The sequence below is a fragment of the Macaca thibetana genome, chromosome 1, assembly GCF_024542745.1.
Source record: "Macaca thibetana thibetana isolate TM-01 chromosome 1, ASM2454274v1, whole genome shotgun sequence".
In the NCBI taxonomy this organism is placed as follows: Eukaryota; Metazoa; Chordata; class Mammalia; order Primates; family Cercopithecidae; genus Macaca; species Macaca thibetana.
In genome coordinates this window covers 56,579,265-56,600,726 of record NC_065578.1, presented here as the reverse complement: position 1 = coordinate 56,600,726, position 21,462 = coordinate 56,579,265, and the positions used below count along the sequence as shown (strand labels likewise).

At 39.7% G+C, this 21,462-nt stretch overlaps 1 protein-coding gene across 5 annotated transcripts in view; it reads left to right on the top strand.

Annotated features, from left to right (window-relative positions):
• The window catches only part of DAB1 (DAB adaptor protein 1), a 1,249,655-nt gene that overhangs the window by 869,052 nt on the left and 359,141 nt on the right, over nucleotides 1-21,462 (top strand). The window lies entirely within an intron of this gene.

The window sequence follows — 21,462 nt, the reverse complement described above, 5'->3', positions numbered from 1 at the left end:
AATGCATTGCTAAAAATAAGAAAACTCACACAAAAGCATATGTTGTGGTTTGTCTTTGATTTGGGCACAGATCACCCAAGTGTGAAAACAAAATTGGTTGCTCCATCCTTCTAATGCACAGATTTGCACATCTGTACTGTACTTCCTGGAGGGAATTATAACTTAGTATCTTATAGGGCTTGGTAATTTCACAGAGACACTTAATACCCAATACCTCATGTGATGATTATGGAAGACATATCAAGGTAGGCAGAATGGGTGGCTTTACTTATAGCTATTTCATAATTAAGAAAAAGATTCAAATTTGAGGAGTTCCACAGGATTTAAGACTAGCTCGTCAGCCCTAAAACCTCTTTTATTTGATGATTGCCTGGCTCTCATCTCTAGACAGGGGCAGAATATTACTAGTTTTTGTTTTTAGTGCTAAACTAGCCTTGGGAATGTGGGTGATAATATAATGGCCATTCCAATTGGAGACAGTGCCCCTTTGGCAAAGGAGTCAAAAATAGTGTCGGCAACTGAGTTCTCTTGAGAGAGTTGGAGGTTTGTGCTGGATGTCTTTTGTTTGTCTCTCCAGACCCTGCCTCTATCCTGCTCTGAGCCCTGAGAAACTGGCCCATATGATTCCATTAGCATTCTTGCCCTCTGGCCTCTGGTTCATTTGGCAGGGATTGGGGGGGTGGTGGGAGGATGTGGGGGGAACATTTGCAGGAGGCCTCTGGTAGGGCATGAGTGAAGCTGGAGAGTTTATTTCCCATCTCCCACATTTCAGGATTGCTGAAGTCTAGCCATCTTCCTCCACCAGAGGTCACAGTCCTGCAGAAGGGTCCTTTCTATCCAGCCTCTATTTTTAGATTCTATAACTGCTCCTTCCTCCTGTCCCTCAGGCCTTGGAGTGGTAACAGCTCCCCAGGGTTACTAGCTCTGCAGTACTGCATCATCCCCTGTAGCTTCCCCATAACTCTGCCCACGCCTTTGGAAACAGTCCCTTTATGAAACCTAAGGTTACGCAGCTGGAGGATGCCATCTATGTCTTGCTGGGGCCCTGATAGAAGTTTCTTAGGTGACATGTAGCAATTATAATGCCTTACATTTTGAGCCTTTCAGGTAGTAAGAGGGAGGACTTGACTGGAAAAAGTCCTCTGCATTACCTAATTTGTAGTTCCGTTTGACTTTCAAATATACCCTTGGCCATGGTAGCAGGAGCGGAAGACTATATACATATGCCTATGATTCTCAATGTTTATGTGCCTAAGAATCACCTGAGGAGGTTGTCTGAATTGACAGTTTCTGGGCACCTCTCCCCAAAGATTCTGATTCTGTGGACAAGAAGTGGTGCTCAGTTATCTTCATTTTTGACAAGGTCCTAGATGAATTTGATGTGGGCATACCTAGACCACATTTGAGAAATACTTCTTCATGCCAATGGACTTCTTATCGGTGGCCTTTTTTTTTTTTTTTTTTTTTTTTTTTAAGAGGAAGTCTTGCTGTGTCACCCAGGCTGGAGTGCAGTGGCATGATCTAGGCTCACTGCAACCTCCACCTCCTGGGTTCAAGCGATTCTCATTCCTCAGCCTCCCATGTAGCTGAGGTTACAGGTATGTGCTGCCATGCCCAGCTAATTTTTGTATTTTTAATAGAGATGGGGTTTCACCATGTTGGCCAGGCTGGTCTCAAATTCCTGACCTCAAGTGATCTGCCCACCTCAGCCTCCCAAAATGTTGGGATTACAGGCATGAGCCACTGGTACCTGAACAGTGGCCTGCCTTTTAACATTTTCTGTCAGATTCAATCATCAAATTCATATCTTTCAAGTGGACTTAACATTGAGTTCTCTCTACATATATGTATGTGTGTTTAGCTAGGGAAATTTTGTTGAAAAGAACCATTAAGCAAAATAATGCTGTATCTTTTCCATTAATAAAGCTAGTTGAAGATGGCAGTTTTTCACTAGGCTGTACATTTTGATGAGTCTCTTTATCTTTGAACAGTTTCCTGTCTCTGTCTTTATCCATTTGTTCATTCATCCAGTCACTCATGAAACATTTATTAAGCATCTACCGTGTGCCAGGCACTTTACTAAGTTCCGGAGATACAAAGTCATCCCTGTCCCTGAGATGTTCAAGGGTAGCTGGAAACAAACATGCAAGTAACAGGTATTTGTTTATTCACTCAACAGATATTTAATGTTTGCCAGAGACTGTTCTAGACACTCTAGTGCCTAGAACCTAATAAAGGTTTACACGTTCTTGGGATTGTTGTGAGGGTTCAGTGAGATCCTAGAGATCGAGCACTTAGCTTAATACTAAGAACTCCTTATCACTGAGTGTGCTTAGCTGTGGGGGAGGAAATGAGTGGGAGAGGAGACAGCCACCTGCTCGTGTGGAGGGCTTCTGTGGGGTGAATAAAACAGTCAGATATTCCTGCATCGCGAAGCTTAAATTCTCACATTATTAATCTCCTAGTGGTAAATAGTATGATCAGAAACAAAAGATAGAGTTTTTACTTAGGTGAGGATTGTAGGAATTCTTCTATGAGGCAGCACCAGCTTAACTGTGACAGTTCCCAGCAGTGTGCAAGACTAAGTCTAGATGGGATGGCCCGGATCCTTGCCCATTGATGATCAGTGCAAATGTACACAGGCAGACTAGAGAAACTGGGGACTGAGAGTGGAAAGGGTTTAACTAGAGGCTGCATATCTCAAAAATGCAGTGTTTTGGAGTAAGTCTGGCAGAGCAGTTGATTTTGGGAAAAATGTAAGGGAAAGTACCCAGATTGCTTGGGTGGAGCAAGCCATAATGGAAAGGAACTTTGGGCATTTTGTGTTACCATGGAATCTCTTACAACACATCCCAGCATCTGTCCATACCTCTGGGGATGCATGCGTCATGAAATATGACAATTGTCTGTGTCTGTGTCTCTGCAGTTATATCAAACTTCCTTAAGACAGGAACCATGCTCGATTCATCTTTCTGTCTGGAAGCTCATGGAAGGCAATACACAAAATGTTCGTTGAATGAAGGAATGTATCAACAGTCAAACAGCTCTTTATTAAATACCTACTGTTTGCCAGTATGTATTAGATTCTAAGGAGATAGAAATGAAAAGACTTGCTCTTACATCCAAGTAGACACACACTGACACACATGCATGAGGCTACCATGCTGTGTGCCTAGAGGAAGGACAGGGTCATAGCAGTCAGCATTACCTGGGCTCCAGTGTGGTGGTTAAGAGAGTGGGGTCAAGTGGTTCAGAGTTTGGGCTCTACGACAAGACTGCCTGGATTCAAATGCTGGCCCTCATGTTTAGTAACCCTGTAACCTTGGGCATGTTGCATATATTTCTGTGTCCCAGGCTCCTGTTCTGATATTTACTTTAATCTATGTAAAAGAGCCTCCTTAGAGCTTGTCTGGGACATAGCAAGCATCATATAACTTTTGGCTGTTGTAGAGGTTAATAAGCATGGCCTTTATCACCAGGGCTGGAATCAAGACCTATCTCTGATACTTCCTAGCTCTATTACTTGAGCAAGTGACTTCATCTCAGCTTCTGCCCCTGCGTAAGTGATCTAATAATGTTCACTGACTTGGGATTGTTGTGAGGGTTCAGTGAGATCCTGGAGATCGAGCACTTAGCTTAATACTAAGAACTCCTTATCACTGAGTGTGCTTGGCTGTGAGGGAGGAAATGAGTGGGAGAGGAGACAGCCACCTGCTCGTGTGGAGGGCTTCTGTGGGGTGAAGCTCAATCCTAGGGTGATGGGAGTTCCTTTGTCCCCATCAGTTGCTACATGTGCACAGCCAGGGACAGACAGAAGGGTTGGGACCTGGAAATCAGAGTGGCAGAACAAGCACTAAATGAATGCTCTATTGTTATGATTAGTGGTTCTGGAACTGGGCAGAAGCCTGTGTCCTGGAATAGAATGGCAGGTCATAGCAGGACCAGCCATTACAAAATGGGATGCTGCACCTTACGGAGATTTAGGTCGGGATCTTCAACCTTCCTGCTCAAAAGGGTGGGCTTTAGCTATACTCACAGACCAAAGAGAGCCCCTACCACTGGCTTCATGTGAAATATTTTCTAGAAAATACTGATGCACAGGCCATTTTCAGACCAATTGCACCTTTGTCTCTAGAGGTGCTACCCAGGTATTTTATAAAAGATTTCTAAATGACTGTAGTATGCACCCAGGGGTTTAGAGCTACCCACCAGAGCCAGGCTGTCCTGTTTATGGGCGGAGGCTGAAGAGACCAGGAAGGACAGGAAATGAAGAAATAATTGTCTAGGTCTCTTGGAAAGATCAAGACTCTTTGAAGCTTAAACACTTAATTTTTATTTCCAAATAATACAACCATAAATTTATTGAGCATAATTGGAAAAGGGATTTACTCTGGAATAAATGTCTTTTTACGTCAAATATTAATAGAATGGTATTAATTTGAAAAATGATTCACTTCCATAAAAAGCTTGCTTTCCAAACAAAATAATACATGTCTTAATATAAATGTTTAAAAGAAATTAGTAAAGGTTTACATGTTCTTGATTTATGAGTAAATAAGGCACTGAAATTACAAAATTTTGTTCTGTTGGGTGATCTATATCATAATACCCTCTGACAAAAATGCTTATCTATTCTGAAGATGTTTTATTTATTATTTTGTTTACCTTACTGCCAAAATATTTAGCCTCATCATTGATAATAAAATAGTCAATTTTTTCATTTATGCAACAAAGGTTTACTGTTAAAACATAAAGCATTTTTTGGTTTGTTTATTTTAATTTGTCACAGGTAAACTTAGCATGCCTGTGTCAGCAGATTCAAATTCCAGCAAAGGGACCTGTCCCCATGGGTTTACCATAGAAAGGTTGCATAAAATTGTAATAAACAATTTTTTCTGGGCTCAAAAAAATATGCATACTTCTTTATCCCCTTTGGGATATGCTTCCTGGAGGAGTCTGAAATAAGGCTGGAAAAATTGTATCCAATTCTTTAATAATCCTTTAAGTGTCTTCTGATATGTGTTTCAGAAGGGTGCCACAGATATATAATTTGCAACGGGAAAAGATGAACTCGAATTTTATAAGAAGCCAGCGATTATGTTCTTGAAATATGTTCATGACTATGCCCGTGGCACGAGAGCCACCCTCCCTGATTTATTCTGCTTGGACCAGAATTTGCGACTGCTGATTTCTTTTCATCCACTTTTCCTAATAGATTCAGGAAGTAATTTTCAGATACGGAAACAATAGATCACAGATAATAAAAGTAGAGCATGGGCAATTTGGGAGGCCGATAAACTTATAGAGATGAGATCTCTTTATAGCACTCCTCCCTGTTTTGCGCTTGTGACTGCAATGCATGATTCTCTTTTATTTCCTATTAAATACAAATGCTTTCCAATGGTGCCTTTGAGGGGGCAGATAGGGGGCTGTACCAGGACTGCTTCTGTTAAACACAAAAGGCATACACACACACGTGCACATACACATTTCTTTCTTCTAGAGAACTTTATTTGCTGTTAACTGAACACGGCTTATCAGTCCCATTATGTGGTGTTAACATTTAACCACCATTGAGCATCATTAAGAGGTCACAGAACCAGTCAGAAGAGATAGAGGGATGGATCCAACAAACCAGCACCTAAGGATTCTAATGAATTGACATCTTCATTTCTTGCTTTCATTCTTTCTAATTTATTTTAGAGACAGGGTCTTGTTCTGTCACACCCAAGCTGGAGTGCAGTGTCACGAGCACAGCTCACTGCAGCCTCGAACTCCCAGGCTCATGGTATCCTCTTACCTCAGCTTCCTGGAGTAGCTGAGACTATAGGTGCATGCCACCATGCCCAGCTAAATTTTGGATTTTTTTTTTTTTTTTTCCTAAAGATGTAGTCTCACTCTGTTGCTCAGGCTGGTCTCAAACTCCTGGGCTCAAATGATCCTCTCACCTCGGCCTCGCAAAGTGCTGGGATTATGGGCACGAGCCACCATGCTCAGACTTGCTTTATTTCTTTAAGGTAGTCATGGAAGGAGAGAGAAGTCGCTTTTTGCTTGTAAAGTGGATACTCCGAGAAGTGTATTCATCTTAAAGGCCATGTGTATAAACAGAAAGAGTTCTTGAGGAAAATATCATACTATTATAAGATAATCTACTGTACATATTGTGTATGTAGGCACTCTGAAAGCAAAATGGTATTTTTAAAAAGCTCTTCAGCCTCGATAGGAAAAAAAAAAAAACAAAAAGCCAAGAGCTTAGATGTATTTTCTTGAAGGCAAGGTCTGTGAAAATCCTTTTATGGAGCTTGTGCACCAAAGCATGCTGTGTAAAGTCAGCCGGAGGTCATTACCGTTTTTATTAGGTGATTATATTATAAATATGAGTTGGGCCTCAATCATAAGCAGATCCTTTATGTGTGTTTCTGAACATGCAGGCTCCAAAGTGCTAAATTCCAAATTGGAATATTGATTGTCTGATGCCTGAGTTACAGCTTTCCTCAAATCTTGAATTAGGCCTCAGGGCCCATGTGTCTTTCTGGAGATAAGTTCTTCTTGTAACTGGAAGATGTAAGGTCTTAAATAGCAGGCCCCACAAGGTGGAAATCCAAAGGCAGACTTTGGCACCATTCTCTCCCTTGTGAATCAGGAGGTATTAAACATACCAGTTTATGGTGTATATAGAGAAATTGTCATAATTTGTAAATGTCTATGAGTTTCCTCTCGGGTAAGGCAGACGTTAAGGCATTCCTGCGAATGTTTATTATTTCCATGCAAATCCAATTGAATAATTTGTCTTCGATTCTGTGGACTTTTTCTTAGAAAAAGGAACCACAGGCCTCTTTGCTAAATGTTCTAATTCTGTAAATATTCCTGAGTTTTAAAGTTGGACGTGATGCTTTTAAAATGCTCAAACATACCGTAAGCAGGATTTCCCTGTTTCAGTAGTATTGACATTTTGTGCCAGATAATTCTTTGCTATGCATTGTAGGATGTTTAGTAGCATCCCTGGCCTCTACCCAGTACATTTCAGTAGCACCTCCCCACGTCACATGTGACAATCCAAAAGGTCTCAAAACATTGTCCCCTGGGGCGCAAAATAGCCCCTGGTTGAGAATCCCTGCCTTAAAGTGGTGGCTGAACAAAGATCTTCCATGTTCTACATACAAAATGAAGTGAATCTCTGAGAGTTTAAAACAAAATGTAGATACAAACCGGAGCACTACAAATACTTGTTCCTATATTGACTTCCCCTGTAGAGTAAGTCCTGAGAGCAGGGCTGTGAGTTTTGTTTCCCCATGGCCTAGTACTGCCAGGCAAGTCATAGAGCCCCAGTAAATACTGAGTGGGTGAATAAGAGAAATAAATCACCTGTCATTAGATGCTTCCATAAATGTATATGTAAATATCAGTCGTATGTATTCATATAGTTCCATTAAAAACTTACTAAATATTATTCTTTTATATCCCAGTGTCTGAATAGTAATGCACACAGAGCAGACATTGAATTGGTATTGGTCGAATGGCTACCTGGCACATAAAAAGTACATTGAAATGATAAATTAACAGAACACCCATGGCCATCAGACATGTTTTTGTGGCGATTACAACAGTCAGTGAGTTGGATGTAGGATACTCCACGGCGGCCGCCCTGCAAGGTCTATTTACTTTGCCTCCTTTGAAATTCACACTCCATGCCTCGGATGTCCAGGTCCAAGGCCTGTCTGGTCTTTCTGAATCCACACTGGTGAGAAGGAGAATTTATGGTTCGGCAGGACATGGATTGTTTTATATTTCCAAGTCACCACAGCTGTGCATATAGCTGCTGCTTATTCCCAGATCTCTCCTTGCTGCCCTGCCAGAGTTTTGACCAAAATTAGAGTGATGGCTCTATTTTGAAGGCCTGAGTTTAAAGTTATAAAAAAAAAGTCCAGGGATAGCAGCCATTCCCAAGATTTATGCTGAAGCAGCACAGAAGTTTAGTTTATTGAAAAGAATTTGAAATCAGTTTTTAAACTTTAGATTTAAATGTATTTTCTAGGCTTTGACCACTACAATTGTGTTCATTTTAAAACGACCATAAAAAATATTTACAAGGTACAGTGGATTTCTAGGTCAGGACTCAAGGCTTAGGAAGAAAGTGGAATTAAAAGGCACTTCAGTTAAAAATCAAAAACTATGCTAAAAATGCCCTGGTTTAACCTTCTCCATTTATATATGGGGAAACTATAAGTCATTGGGAGATGAAATCACACGTCCAGCGTTACACATTTTTTTTTCCTGCTTGTCTTTTAAATCTGTTTCTCATTTTCCCTTTCTTTCTCTTTCTCTCCCTCACCCCAGTAAAATTAGACATCAGATTCACATGTACGTATAGATGACGGTTTTCCTACACTGCTAAAACGTTGGACCTAAATTGGATAACTAGAGGTAGTTAAGTGCAACTCTTTTATTTCACTTTATGAGTAAACAGTGGTCTAGAGAATGAGAACTGTGCTGTTGAAATTTTTAAAAAGTCGGTGACTGGCAAAGCTGCAACTTTAATCCAAGTCTCTTCTCTGTTCAGTTATCTTTTCACTAAGGCATGCAACTTTCTTATTATCTTATTTTGCACCCCCTTATTGCAATCATTTTTAGCAAATATTTCCTGAGCTGCTGTTCTGTGTTGAGTTACAAGACAGCAGTTAGCATAACATGGCCACTGCCCTTAGGAGCTCACCTTTTAGTGAGGAGACTGAGAAACAAGCAGACAATGCCTGTAGAGTACAGCATTAGAAATAAGGTGATGTCGTTGGGCTGTGGGTGGGGACTGTCAGTGAAGGTTCCTGTTACAGGTGATACAAGGGAGTGTGATGGTCATTGCAGGAAGAATGTTGTTCATCACAAGGGCTGAGAAAAAATGCTGACCTGAGAAGAAGAGAAAGAGTTAACATGATGCCAGGGAAGAGCACAGGTCTTCATTTAAGACCCAGCAACATGACTTCGTAGCTGGATGGTCTTGGTTCAGTTACTCAATACTCTTATCCTCATGGATTAAGATCAGGATGATCGTTATAACACTTAACTTTCATTGTACTCATACATACCCTTTCTTGAGCACTAGGTCTCTGGCCTTAAGTTAATTACTTGGATATTAACATGATCTGCACATTTTAGAGGAGGTGGTTTCCTAGTAGGTGCCTAATAGAGACTTGATTTCTTCCCAAGCCTGAATCCAGAGTCCAAGCTTAGAAGCTGTGCCACCTCTGAGAGTACAAGACTGTTGAGGATTCAATGAGCTGATATAATTATAGGAAAGTAGACACTACAAGAATGTTAGTTGTTTCTTCTGCATCATAAAACATCCTCTATAACCACTTTGTAAGCCCATGCATGGATATATACACGTGTATCACTCATATTTCTTACCTGCTATTTTTATATTAATGGTGGAAAGGCAAAATATGAAAAAGGAAAGTGTTCATTAAGAATATAAAGCACTTGGGCCTATAGGGAAAAATATTTTTCTGACTTTAAAATTTTTACTTTTTAGATAATCCCTTGAATGTATGTCATCTTGATACTACGTGGGCATCAGCCCCTGAGGGAGTGTTGGATCTCCTTCCTGTCCCTCCCCATTACATGGTTTATTGAGTTTTTACTCTCATTGATTAAACTCTTGCTATGTCCTAGCCACTCTGATGAATCCTCACAGCATCCATAGCAGAAATGAAGACACAGGCCTGGAGATTGCCTGCCTTGCTTCTTAGCAAGTGGAGGAGCAGGGTGCAACCCTGAATCAGTCTAGCTTCACCATTCAAACTGTAACCATGAAGCACTATTGCCTGTCTCCTTGATTTGCATACTTTTGGGCATTTTCTGGCACCATGATGGAGCAAATGTCATGGTTACCTATCTAGAATCCTGAGCTACATCGTTTTAATCTCACCTTGATTTATGACTTGATTTTTTCTTAGTGTTTCTAGTATATGCCTTTTGATAGGTCTGGGAGGTGGGAAGTGAAATTACCTCTTTGGTAAGTTTACCCATATTCAGTGGGAGGGCAGGAGTATGGTATTGTTATGGGATCTTTGAGGTGTCACCTTTCTGTCTGGAAACCTTTGTTGGCCAGTGGCATCTTTGCCTGAGTTCTTATCCTATGTCTAGGAAGAATGAGGTATACAGACAAGTGGAGGGTGAGCAAGATGAAGAGGAGCTTTATTGAGTGTTAGAACAGCTCAGAGGAGACCTGCAGTGGGTAGCTCCTCTCTGTAGGCAGATCCTCCTAACGAGTGTTCAGCTCTCCACCAGAGAGGAGGTCCTTCTCTCTGCAGGCAGGTCATCCTGTCATCTCTGGAGCACTCAGCAGAGAGGAGGACCTGGAGAGGTAGTTCTTCTCTGTAGCTGGTCAGCCGGAAGTCTGCTCAGCTCTGACTGAGCTTGGGGCTTTTATGGGCCTCAGAGAGAAGTGGGTGCCTATTGGTCCATGAGCGGCCATGGGTGGGCCCAGAAAAGGCACCACAAGTTCCCTCTCTGGTCTGTGGGACTGACAGCCCCGCCCCCATACTTCAGCCCCTCCTTGGCCTGAAGGTGGGGCCTCACCAGGGACCTGCACACCTTTGCCAAGGAACCCATCTCCCTCCTGCTGCCATTCACGGAACCCAGACTGTAGGTGACAAGGGGCCCCTGCAGGCCAGCACCAAGCTGCTCTCAGCCCCGTTTCAGCTTCCCTCTTATCTTTATCAGTGCTCAAGTCTAGAAGGGGGCTGAGGTGTCAGGGGCCTGACGTGTCAACAGTGCCCTGAGCATGTGCACACCTGACTGGGCTGTGACAGTGCCCAGGCTCACCCCACTTTACTTCAAGATGGGAGTAGGTGCCAATAGCAGGAAGAAGCCAGGCAGTGGGAGCAGGTATTTCCAAGCCTTTCTGGGCCTCCAAGAGGGCAGGAATACTTGGGTCCACAGCTGTGGTTTGGGTGGCTGCAGCTGCACCCAGGAGGGAGGTGCTCCTGCCTGTTCTGAGGAGTGGGAGGCCCGGATCTGCAGTCATAGTTTGGGAGGCCGCTGCTGTGCCTGGGAAGGCTAGGTTCCTGCTTGCTCTATGGAACAGGAGGCCTGTGTCTGCAGCCATCACTTGGGTGGCTGCAGCTGCATGTGGGGAGTTCCTGCCCCACCAACTCAGAAGGGACAGTACTCCCACTTGTCCCCAGCTCCTGCCAGCTCCACGGAGTGTGGAGCTCTGGGCATTGCCTCCCTGCTGCAGCCACACTGCTGCATCCAGTGTGATGGCAACGGCTGCTCCAGATAGGTCGCTGCTGCCATTGGTATGATGGTTAGACTTGAAATTACATGATTTCTTTCGGTAGCTGCCATTTTGGGAGCATTTGCCCTTTGCTGATTGATTCTTACTGCAAGCTGATGAGGTAGATGTTACTGCCTTCATTTTACAGAGGAGGAGATGGAAACATGCAAAGCTGGGCACAGCCCTGCAGTGTGTGAGTCACTGGTTTCCAACACCTAGTAGGTTTCTGGAAATGTGTGTTGCTCAGGTCCCCAGACAAAAAAGGCACCTAGCTCTGATTAGAAACTTTCTTTCAGACTTCCGAACTCTTACTTTTTTCAGAGTACCATTTTGTATGACTTTTTTTGTTTTTTTGAGACAGGGTCATGCTCTTTTACCCAGGCTGAAGTTCAGTGGTGCTATCACAGCTTACTGCAGCCTCAGCCTCCTTGGCTCAAGCAATCCTCCCAAGTCAGCCTTCCAGGTAACTGGGATTACAGATGTATGGCACCATGCCTGGCTAATTTTTAAAAAATTTATTTTATTTTATTTTATTTTTATATAGACAGGGTCTCACTATGTTGCCCAGGCTGGTCTCGAACTCCTGGGCTAAAGCGATCCACCTGCCTTTGCCTCCCAAAGTGTTGAGATTACAGGTGTGAGCCACTTTGCTTGGCCTTGTGCGATTTATATAGTCAGTTTACCTTCGTGGGGTTCATTCTTTCCAGCTCTGCTAAGAGATATTCAGAACAGCATGGAGGTTAAAAGCGTAAACTCTGCAGCCAATAGCATGGATACCAGCTGTCCCTTGCTGGCTGTGTGACATTAGGCAAGTTCCTAAATCATTTTGAGCCTCAGTTTCATTATCTTTAAGGTCAGAATAATAACAGTACTAATCTTTCGAGATTACTGTAAAAATTAAATGAGTTAATTTTTATAGATATAATTCTTAGAATAGTATCTGATATGTGATAAGCTTTTAACATATGTATTAGCTATTATAAGTTATTATTATTTAGTTTTCAGACATTTAATAAGCCATTGCCATGTGTGAAACACTGTGTTAGATAATGGGATGGAATCCTGATGTCCCTTTCAGCTCTGACATTCAGTGATGGATGTCAACAACCCAACCTTCCATCTCTGGGGGAAGCACTGCATGGTTTGCTCCAGGGGACTTACTGACTCTCCACTTACAAATTGTTATGTGAAAAATACAAAATGCCTTGAACTATTCCTTTCTTTTACTCATCTCTTTCAAGTAGGTGGGTTCCATTTTACTACATAATTAAGAATAAGGAACAAAAATGGAAGGAAGCGTATTTGTAGCTTATGTGTAGGTTGAAATTTCCTGAGAAAACGGACTCAAACAGGAGAAAGACAATAGCACTATTTAAATGGGAAAATCCATAGCCATCACAATATGGAGTAATGCCATTTTGCTATTTTGGTCTTGAAGGAGGAAGGCATGAACATATTTGCACATATTGTCCTTGGCTAAAGCTGGTCATGCAAAGAGCAGGACACATTTGGATAGGAAAATTGTATTCCGACCACCAATTTGTATAGTCCTAACTTTCTGCTCACCTTTCTACTATTGTATGTGTCAGGAAATATAGTCCTCAACCTCACACAAACCAGACTGCAAAGGGGAGAATTGGAGAGGCTTAGTATATTTCCTCTCTTTTAGAACTAGGATGAAATACCAGTTTCTCATTGCTTACAGTATACGGGATTTAGCAAGACACACTGGAAGGCGTCAGGATGTTAGGGTCAGATGATCTACTTCTGCCCGTATAAATGTCTACACAACCTCTAGCAAGACATGATCCCTTTCTGAGACTTTTTCCTTCTTTGTAGTGTGGGGAGAGTGAGTAAACTTGCCTGTCTGTGAAAAGCCTGGTAGAGTGGATAGCACATGGATTTTGCAGTCTGAGAGACCTCACTCGAATCATGGCCTCTGCACTTTACTGAACTGCTCAGAACCTCGTCTGCACACTGAAGATATTATTACCTGTGTCTTAAAACTGTTTTAGGGTTTAATGTTGTATTATGTATTTGGTTGGAATATAGTAGTCCTTCTTTTTAAAATATTAGGGCCCTTTAGACTCTTTAATTTTCCTAGTGTAACCTATTTTTTATTACAAAGTACAGAATATATATATCTTCTTCATATATATAAAGAATATATATAAATATTTATTTATATATTTATTTATATAAAAATATATTTATAAAGAAGAATATATATATTCTGTACTTCAAAATAAAAATATATATTCTTATATATGTTCTTTATATACACAAAGTATATATTCATACATATATATATTCTTTATATATATATAAAGTCTGTGATAGCATATGTGGATGACTTATGGACAATAATATTAAAAACTCCAGTGCCCATTTCTCAAGCCAAGAAATAGAATGTCTTGAGACTCTGGAAGCTACCTAAGGCCTTTCCTTCATAGCATCCTGATACCCCTTCCCCAGGTAACTTCTAACCTGAATTTTGGGTTAATTATTTCCTTAAGGTCTTTCTATGTATATCCCTAAACAGTTTACTATTTCTTTTCATTTTGCCTGATTTTGAACTTTATATAAGTGGAATCACATTGTAACTTCTTCTTGTGACTTTATCATTGTATTTTCAAGATTTCTTGATATTGATGTGTATAGATATAGTTTATTATTTTTCACTACTGTGTAGTATTCCCTTCTAAGGGTGTATGTATTTATTTTCTAATCTAGTAATAGAGGATGTTTGGCTAATATCCATTTTTTTTTTGCTATTATGGAATATATTGCTACAAATATTCTTCTATCCCCTTATTATAGGTAAGCTGAATATGTTAATATATGCTAAATATAGTTTTCAGTTTATCTTTCTAAAGTGAAAAGGTCTTTATAGATCATTGAGTCTGATATCTTTCCTCTGCCTGGGTGCAGAGCAGGGTGATTCCTCAGGTGTCACAGCTAGTAAATGGCAATGTGGGGCTAGTAGCCCAGGTCTCTTGTTCCAGTATGGCTCATCTCTGTGACTAGACCACATGTCTGACAGTGTTTTGTTTAATTTTAAATGACTTATCTTGCTATTGATATTCCTAATTTTGGAATTTTCATTTGGGCTGGTTCTTTAATACTCTCTTAGAAATATGTTTGCATTTATTGTTGAGATCATTTTGCCCCCATCCCCAATGTTGGGACAGTGCTGGCTTCTCTTGGGCCCTGTCCCATTAATGCCAGCCCTAGGCATACCCCGTGGCCATGAACCTGTGATAAGCTTCTACCCCTTCAGCAGTGAGAGCCTCTGAGACATGTTTCAACCAGGGAAAAAATCAAAATAGACCCAAAATGGCCAAGGGGGAAAACTGCTGAGGAAAGAAATCTGAATCCTTACAAGGCACTTTCTTAGGAAATATCCCTTTACTATAAATAGGAATGGATATTCAATTTTAGGTCCCTTTAAAAAAACTCTCTAGGACTGAAATTAGATTTGAGGCTGATGGAATGAATATAGTATGGGGTGATTCTGTGCTGTGCTGGGACATGTCTGAAAGTTCTGAGCAGCTGGTGCAGTGGAACAGCTGAGCCACAAACAAATATCAGCTGATTTTAGCACTTCTTATTTCTAGACGTCCTGGTTTGTTAGCTCCAGCACTTGGTTCCCTGTATGCTCTCTTCATGAGGCCTCTCAGCATTTCTCCCTGCCTTCCAGTGACTGTACAGTTTTGGGTACATTACTCCCCTTTCCGGGTCTCAATCTCCTGTATCCTACAATGAGAGGAGTCCCTAATATTTATTAAGAACTTAGAATGTGCCAAATGCCTTCCATATATCATCTCATTTAGTTTTCACAACAACACTGTGAGGTGAGAGCTATTATTATCACCATTTTACAATAAGGAAATTGAGTGTAGGAAATTGAGGCACAGTTGGCCCACCTGCTCCCCATGTAATGGGATTTGGAAATGTGTTCTGGGAGAGATCTGTTCCCGGCCTCTGCCCCCATGCTCTGCAGTTGGGAACCATTCCCTCACTCACATGCCTCTCGCTCGTCTCTCAGCTCTAGAACTACAGAGGAGAATGTAGCTAGGATTCCACATTCTTGCCATGCACTCGTCTGTAGAGCATGTCCGTGGTTTCTGTCACTATGAAACGGGTCTGTAACCCCCAAAAGTTTAAGAACCACCAACTTAGGTGTTAAAGTCACTAAAGCAATAAACCAACACAACCAACCATTTGAAGACCAAGACATAGATCCATTTGCTTATGAAGAAATACACTTTCCAAGGCTTTGATGGGTTTCTTTTTAGTGATCTGACCAAATATTTTGGAGTTGCGAAATTACAGTGGAAATTCATTGTAAGGAATTCACCTAAGAAATGAAAAGTAGTAATAATCTATCTTTTGAGTTGTACTATATTTAGTCCAAATATTTCATCTCTTTGTCTTTTCACAGAAAGGTTTCAAGGGAATTGAAAACAGCTCTGCTTATTACTTATTCAAAGATAGTGACGAAGTGCTAACAGTAAAGAATAAAGGATGTTGTATGTGTAGTGCATGCATGTGTGTGTGCGCTTGTGTGTGTATATTTTGGGTGGGTGTCTTAATCTATTAGGGCTGCTATAACAAAATACCATAAACTGAGTAGCTAATAAACAACTTAAGTCCAGGATCCAGGTGCTGACAGATTAGGTGTCTGGTGAGGGCCTGCTGTCTCGTTTAAAGATAGTGCCTTCAAGTTGCTTCCTTCTGCGGTGGAAGGGGCAAGGCAGCTCTCTGAGGCCTGTTTTATAAGGGGACTAATCCCACTCACTAGGACTCACCTCTCATGACCTAATCACCTCAAGAAGACCCCACCTCCCTAATACCATCACTTTGGCAATTAGGTTTCAATATATGAACTTTAAAACATTCCAACCATAGCAATGTGTAATCAGTTTATAGTTAAACATGAAAGAAATTGGTGTTTTGTAGCTGGTGTCACCGAGAAGGTATAGGAATAATACCCCTAAGTAAATTGCAGCAAGTTTAGATTTATTGAATAATAATAGTAATAAATACTAATAATAATTTACATTGTTTTGAGCACATGTTGTGTGTTAGTCTCTCTTTTAAGGAATCCACATGGCTTAATCTAATTATTGTAATTGCTATTCAAAGTAGGTAGTATTTCTTTGTTATTTACAGATGAGAAAATTGAGGTTCAGATAGGTTCAGGACTTGCCCAACGTAAGGATGAGAGCCAGTCTGGAGTATATTCAGTTAAATCTGATGGCAGGTATCTCATATGGAACGAATTAATATATTCATGCTTCGACATGTCCTTCTGTATAATTGTTTAACTCTGAGACTTTTACCTCTTCCTCGAAGGTCTAAGGTGAAGGAATCCAAAATTGATTAAATGCCTAAGATGGGACAAGTGTTATTAATTCTTCTGTACTATCTTATACATATATTTATAATGATACTCTTCTGATTGTTGTATCATTACCTGTTTGTCTTCCTCTTAGACCATGAGCTATTCATTTATCTCTGTATTGGTGATTTTTGCTGTGGTAGAAACAAAATATCCCAGAATTTCAATAATTGTGCAGGTTGGATGCAGTACTGTTTAGCTCACTTCCAAAAGTTTGCTCATGCCAGAAATCCAGTCTCTGGGAACAGCCCCATCTGGGCTATGTGATTCTCATGTCAGAGGGCAGAAATGCCGAAGTCTCTACTGAATGACATATGTATACAGTTTCTGCTCGGTTTTGTGTACATTATGTCTACTAATATTTCACTGGCCAAAAAAAAAAAAAAAAAAAAAAGTCACATGGCAAACCCGACAATGGAGCACAGAATATTCTCCATCTACCTTAGGTATTGGCAGTGACATGGCATAGGGTGCAGATGAACAATTCTTTTATTGGAAGGACACAGATATTGGGAACCATAATACAGTATGTTACCATCTGGTTGTTCCTAGAACTGCATTTTTATATGAGGAAACTGAAGTGTAGAGATGTTACATACATATGGGGTCATATTTATGTGATCTGAACTAGTTATCTGATTCCATGTCCATGTTCTTTCTCATTTTCAGCTTCATCTCTTTCTGCTCTAAAACATGTACACTGTCTTCTTGGGACATGCTGAGTTTTATGTCATTCATCCAGACAATGAGTACATTTATGTATTTGTGACTCAGTATATGACGTTACATCTGTAATTGCATTTTCTTCTTTCAATACTACTTAATGCTCCTGTTTTTTTTGTTTTTTTTTTGTTTGTTTGTTTGTTTGTTTTTTCCTGAATGCTTAGGTCATTTGAAAGCATTACTTGTTTTTCTTAGGCTAGGATGGATGCCATTTCTCAGTGTTCTGTGGTGTCCTCTGTTCCCTCACAGTGCTTATCTCTCTGCATTTTAATTGCGTATTAAAGGGGGGTCTCTCTCCTAACTAGACTGAACATTTCTGGAAGGCTTCAGGAGGGGCTGCTTTTTACTTATGAGTCCTTACGTAATAGGCGGCATATAAAAGGTATTGTAAATGTGCATTGAAATAATGGATAAACAAAGTTTTCCTCCAGAAAAATGAGACTTGTCATTGGAGGGCCACTGCTCATGTATTTCATAAACAAGTCAAGTCAGTTGGATTTCAATCATTCCAGAACAATTGGAAATCTGTCCACTGTCACGACTTACATGTGTTCTGTCTGCAGATTGTTCTTTCTTTTAAAACTCAGCAATTTTTGTAGAATGTGTTTCCAAAATGATTTTATCCCTTTATTTTATGGTAGAAAATAGGCTCCAATTATTCTCTTTAATTAAGTGGTTTTATTTTATTAATTGTTTCTAACTTACAGAATTCCCTAGAGACCCTTTACATGTTTCCAAATGAAGGCAGGAAGAAAAGCACATTAATTATACACACAAACTCCTTTTGGCAAATTAAACATGATGCACAATGAACATGAAATGACTTGCCCTCCTGAGCTATCAATCTTGTCATTAGTGATGGCTTGTATGAGTAGTATTGACATGGGCTTATCCAAATTGGATTCTGCAAAGAGTCATTTTAATTTTGCACAAATGTAAGAAGATAAAGTAGTCTGATGGGCAGTTTGTTTTAACCCCTCCTTTTGACAAGTGGCTGGGGTTTTTCTGTTTGTAATACCACCTAGTACTTTTTGGAGTTTAAAATTTTTTTTTCAAATTTTAATTAATTAATTAGTTTAAAATGGACAGATAACATTGCATGTTTTAATCACGTACAGCATGTTGTTATGAAATGTATACACATTGTGAAATGGTTAAGTCTAGCTAATGAACAAATGCATTATCTTGCATACTTGGTGAGAGTGCATAATATCAACTCTGCATTTTTCAAGAATACAATTTATTGTTATTAACTATAGTCACCTTGCTGTATAGTGGATCTCTTAACATGTATTCCTCCTGTCTAACTGTGATTATGTATAATTTGACCAATATTTCCCCACTCCCAAGCACACCAGTCTCTGGTAGCCATCATTCTGTTCTCTACGTCTATGAGATCAACTCTTTTGTATTCCACATGTGAGTGAGGGGATATAGTATTTGTCTTTCTGTGCCTGGCTTATTTCACTGAACACAATGTGCTGCAGGTCGATCCATGTTGTCACAAATGGCAGGATTTCATTCTTTTTTATGGCTGAATAGTATTACATTGTGTGTATATACCACATTTTCTTTATTTATTTATCCTTGATGGACAATTAGGTGTCTCCATATCTTGGCTATTATAAATGTATTGCTATAAACATAGGTGTGTGGATATCTCTGATTTCATTTCCTTTGCTTATATACCCAGTGGTGAGATTGCTGGATCATATGGTAGTTCTATTTTTAAGTTTTTGAGGAACCCCCATACTGTTTTCCATAATGGCTGTGCTAATCTACATTGCCATCAACTGTGTACAGGGGTTGCCATTTCTGTATATCCTTGCCAATACTTCTTATTTTTGTTTTTGATAGCAGACATTCTAACAGGAGTGGGGGATATCTCATTGTGGTTTTGATTTGCATTTCACTGATGATTAGTGATAATGAGCGTTTTTTCCATATACCTCTTAGCCATTTGTGTATCTTCTTTTGAGAGCTGTTTATTCAGTCTTTTGACAATTTGTTAGTCAGTTTTTCTGTTTTTGCTATTGAGTTGTTTGAGTTCCCTGTATATTTTGGATATTAACCTCTTATCAGATATATAGTTTGTAAATATGTTCTCTCATTCTGTGGGTAGTCTCTTCACCCTGTTGATTGGTTTGTTTGCTGTGCAGCAGCTTTTTAGTTTGATGTAATCTCATTTGTTGATTTTAACTTTTGTTACCTATGCTTTTGAGATCTTATCCAAAAAGTCCTTGCCAAGTCCAGTGTCATGGAGCTTTTCTTACATATTTTCTTCTAGTAGTTTTGTAGTTTTGATTCTTATATTTAAGTCCTTAATCTGTTTATTTTTGTATATGGTGAGAGGTAAAGCTCTAATTTTATTTTTCTGCATGAGGATATCCGGTTTTCCCGACACCATTTATTGAAGAGACTGTGTATTCTTGGCTTCTTTGTTGAAAAGAAGTTGGCTATAAATGCATAGATTTATTTCTGAACTCTTTATTCTGTTCTATTGGTTATGTGTCTGTTTTTATGCCAGCACCATGCTGTTTTGGCTACTATAGCTTTGTAGTATATTTTGAAGTCAGGTAGTGTGATGCCTCCAGCTTTGTTCTTTTAACTCAAGATTGTTTTTGCTATTTGGGGTCTTTTGCGGTTCCATAAGAATTTTAAGATTTTTTTTTTCTATTTCTGTGAAGAATGTTTCCAGTAGGGGTTACATTGAATCTGTAGACTGCTTTGGATAGTGTGGTCATTTTAACAACATTTATTCTTCCAATCCTTAAACATGGGATGTCTTTCATTTATTTGTGTCTTCAATTCATTTAATCACACAAAACAATAAATGTGATACACCACTGTAATAGAATGAAGACAAAAATCTTATGATCATTTCAATAGATGCTCAAAAAAATTTGACAAAATTTAACATCTCTTTATGAAAAAAACTCTCAACAAATTAGGTATGGAAGAACTGCACCTCAACACAAGAAAGGCCATAGAAGAAAGACCCATGGCTAATAAAATAATAATAATAATATAATATAATAATAAACAAGGAAAAGTTAAAAGTGTTTCCCCAAAACTTGGAACAAGACAAGGATGCCCACTTTCACCACTTCTGTTCAGCATAGTGCTAGAAGTCCCAGCCAGAGCAATTAGTCAAGGGAAAGAAATAAAAGGCATTCAAATTAAAAAGGAAGAAGTTAAATTATCCATGTTTGCAAATGACATGATTATATATATATATATAAAACCCTAAAGACTCTATCAAAAAACTGTTAGAGCTAATAAACAATTTCAGTAGAGTTGCAGGATACAAAACATATGAAAATCAATAGTATTTTTCCATGCTAATATGGTTTGCCTGTGTCCCCACCCAAATCTTATCTTGAATTGTAGTTTCTGTAATCCCCATGTATTGGGGGAGGGACCTGGTGGGAGGTAATTGAATCATGGGGACAGTTACCCCCATGCAGTACTCTGATGATAGTGAGTGAGTTCTTACAAGATCCGATGGTTTTATAAGGGTCTTTTCCCCTTTTGCTTGGCACTTCTCTCTCCTGCCGCCATCTGAGAAGGATGTGTTTGCTTCCTCTTTCACCATGATTGTAAGTTTCCTGAGGCCTTCTCAGCCACGCAGAACTGTGAGTCAATTAAACCTCTTTTCTTTGTAAATTACCCACTCTCGGGTGTTTCTTCATAGCAACATGAAAAATTCACATGCTAATAGTGAACTATCTGAAAAAGAAACCAAGAAAACAATCCCATTTACAATAGCTGAAAAACAAACAAACAAACAAACAAACAAAAAAACTAGGAAGAAGGTGAAGATCTCTACAATGAAAACTATAAATCATTGATAAAAGAAATTGAAGAAACCACTTATATTTTATAGTACTGTAGGGTTCGGAAAGCACCAGACCAGATATTATTTTGTCAAGCCACAGAGCAACCCTGGGAGATAGGTGAGTTTTACAGGTGAAGAAATTGAGATACTACAGTTAAAGGTTATGCATCAGATCCTACAACCAGGAAGGGACAGAGCCTTTTGAGTTGTCAGTGTTTTTTT